Source organism: Mandrillus leucophaeus, unplaced genomic scaffold (genome assembly GCF_000951045.1).
Source record: "Mandrillus leucophaeus isolate KB7577 unplaced genomic scaffold, Mleu.le_1.0 Scaffold600, whole genome shotgun sequence".
Lineage (NCBI taxonomy): Eukaryota > Metazoa > Chordata > Mammalia > Primates > Cercopithecidae > Mandrillus > Mandrillus leucophaeus.
Genome location: NW_012106476.1, coordinates 609,162 through 612,811, shown reverse-complemented (window position 1 = coordinate 612,811; position 3,650 = coordinate 609,162).

Sequence of the window (3,650 nt, the reverse complement as noted above, 5' to 3'; positions counted from 1 at the left end):
AGACTCGTTAGATCTGAATGCTTGGAATGTCAAGAACTCCGTAAGATATAACAAAGAAATCTCAGTTCAGGCAGGACAGTTTAACACGGTATATCTCCTGCATTTAACTAATGTATTCCATGTTTGCTGAAAGTTTGCTTTTACATGGTGTTTCATTAATCATTATTTTCAGAAATCTTATAAACTCAAATTATTTCAGGGAATGATTAAATAAGTGCATCGAAATCTTAAAGTTAGAGAGCTAGTAATTGCCTTAAAAAAGCTAAAATTGAAACTCACAACCGTTACAACGTTCTAATTTTTATTCAGCCCACCCTTCCTTATGGAATTTCCATTTAAGTCTCCTGACAACAAAACGCATTAAACGCCTTCATATTTAAATCATATAAAACCAAATTTCTAATTATTACATCTGGTTTAATTTCTCTCCTCGTAATCTCATACAGCAAATGTCATCTGTTTTTTAAATTATTATATTTTATTTATCAAAGCAATACATGCATATCATTTTAAAAGTTAGATAGCACTAAATAAAAACATACCGAAACAGTACCACTTCTCTGTCTTCCTCCAGCTCCTCCTCTCCAACTCTTTCAGCTATTTCGTCCACCATTTATGCATCTTATATTTCTCTTTCTCCATGGTATACATAGTGTTTGTTGACTTCATCAATTTGAGGTATTATCTATTGACTTCCGTCATGTCAATAGATAGTATTGACCTGATTTTACTCTTTAACACCTTCATCTGATTAAGTTGATTTTCCCTTCCTCCTCTTTTTTCTTTTTTTGAGATAGGGTCTCACTCTGTCACCCAGATTAGAGTATAGTGGCACAGTCATTGTTCACTGCAGCCTGGACCTCTGGGGCTCAAGTGATCCTCCCTCCTCGGCCCGAGTAGCTGGGACTACAGGTACATAACACCATGCCTGGCTAATTTTTATATTCTTATAGAGATGGGGTTTTGCCATGTTGCCCAGGCTGGTCTCAGATGCCTGGGATCAAATGATCCTCCCACCTCAGCCTCCCAAAGTGCTTGGACAATAGGCATGAACTACCATGCCCAGCCTCTCCTCTTTTTAAAATACTACAATTTGAGGTTCAGTCGCTGGTCAAGGTTTGTAGTCTACTCTGCTGTCCTATCCGCGTCTCCTCACTCTTCTTGTTCTTGTTCTCCTCTTTTTCTCCTTCTTCTCCCTCTTCTGCTCCTTCTCCTTCTTTTTGCCTCTATGTCTCTCTGTCTTTATTTCTCTCTCTCTTTCTCTCAGAACATACTTGAGTAACATCCTGAGTAAATGTGCTTAAAATAGCTCTCTCTCTCTAAAATTCAGTTTATTCAGGGGTTGTATGTATTGTGTTAATTCCTCTCTTTGTCAACTTGTATAACTTCTGGAACATTTTCTTAACTTTATTGTTCAATTCTTTTATGATTTTTTTCATTTATGTTACTGTGTTTTTGAGTTATTTTTCATCTTACTCTTTTAATATGTTATTTTTGTTTTATAGGTGCAACATTATTTTTTAACTCTCTAAAGATATTATTGGGAGACTTCTCCTCCAAGTAGTCTCTTACTTTTAAGTTCCCTTTTGTTTTTTCCGTGTATTTTAGTCTCCAGCTTTCAAGGTGAAAAACTTCCTTAAATGTCCTTTAACCCTTTGTTGTGTGCTCATGTTTAAGAAAAGGGGACTGGAATCTGGATTGTAAGATATGAATGCAATAAGCAGGACTTAGGAGTTCTAAGATGTTCTAAAGAGGGACCTGGAGTGACAATAGGAAAACTCCAATGTCAGTGTATATGTGCTTGAGAGTATGTTTAAGAGTTTTTTTCTTGGGCTGATTATATTCCCAAGAGAAGATTCTTCTGGTGCCCTCTGGGAGTTGAGTGAAAGAAAGAGCTGGCAAGAAACAACTCCATGAGACTATGGCCACAGTTTTATGTGAGAGTGATAGGGAGAGGTTGTTATCCAGTAGCATGAAGTCAGTTGTGTCCTAAAGAGCTTTCCAGCAAACCCTTTCATACTAGTTCTCTGTTTGCTGCAGGCCCTGATGTGTTTCAGGCTTCTAGTTCTGAGCAATGAGTTTTCTACTCTGAGGATTAGCTTGATTCTTGCCTTTGGGCAGTGCTACTTTGAGATATAGAATTCTTCAGTTGGCCAAGAAAGTTTCCACTTCTCTGATTATCTTCCCATTCTTTGTACTTTAATTGTCATTTTTGTGAGACTTCTGCCGGAAAAGTGTTCAATCCTCCACCTTTATCTAGAAGCAGTTATTTTATAACTTTTAATATAAATTGTTATAGCAAGACAAGCATGATGGCTTACACCTATAGTTCCAACTACCTGGGAGGCTGAAGTGGGAGGATCATTAGAGGTCAGGAGATTGAGACCAGCCTGGCATCATAGTGAGACTCCTCTAAAAAAAATTTTTTTTTTAATTAGTCACGTGTGGTGGTGCATGCCTGTAGTCCCAGCTACCCGGGAGACTGAGGTGAAAGGATAATTAGAGGTCAGGAGTTTGAGACAAACTTAGGGAGAGACTCCATCTCTAAAAAAAATTTTTTTTTAAATATAGCCATGAGTAGTGGTGCTGCCTTTAGTTCCAGTTACTCAGGAGGCTGAGGCAGGAGGATTGATTGAGTCCAGGAGTCTGAGACTGCAGTGAGCTATGAAGGTGATAGAATGAGATCCTATCTCTTTAAAAATAAATAAATTAGTTAAATTTTAAAATAAATACATTGCTTTAACAGATGCTCTCAATGCCCCATCCATATGTTCTCAGCAATTATCACTATATATGAACATGGCCTCCTGAATACAGTTGGGACTTTCTGCCTAAGGACTCTTTTCTTTCTTTCCTCCCTCCCTCCCTCCCTCCCTTCCTTCCTTCCTTCCTTCTTTCCTTCCTTCCCTCTTCCCACCCTTCCTCCCATTCTTCCTTCCTTTCTTTTTGACTGTGGAAGTTTGTGTTTAGGGCTTGAGAGTCAATGTCATTGGAAGTAATACCTCATTGGGAGAACTCCAAGGTATGTTCTATACTTCCTCTGGTTTCCCAAAGAGACTTGATTCCAGTTGCCTGAGTGATCACTTGCTTGTTGGTGCGTATTTTATTGGCTTCCTCTCCTTCCCTGTCCCATATCCTTACTCCTCTACTGTTTTTTTCTGGAACTATCTCTCAAATTAACTAACAACACTCAAATCCTCATCTGCGTGTCTGCTTCTGAGGAGATCCTAGATATTTTTCAACCTTTTTATACTTTTCACCTGTGCTGTTCTATTTTTGGCTAGCTCATAATTGTTAGATAATTATAATTTTTGAAGACTGGGTAATTAATCTTATTCTTAATGTCCTGGTCACAGCAACGTAGGTCACAAGAATTGTATTTGATAATCTCTTTCTTTAAGGCAAACTATTTCCTACTTTAGGAAGTTAATGTATCTCCTTCTTTAAGAAGTAATGCATATTATAAGATATCACTTGATTAAAGTGGCCTGAGTTGGCTCATGGCCAGTACATTTTAAAAGCATCTCCAAATTTGTGTGCTAATTGCCTGTGAATAGGTGAGTAGGTGACCTCAGTCATTAAAAAAATAAAAACAAAAAACCCCACTAAATCTCAAGTGTTTAAAAATGGAAATACATTACTTCTGTGCT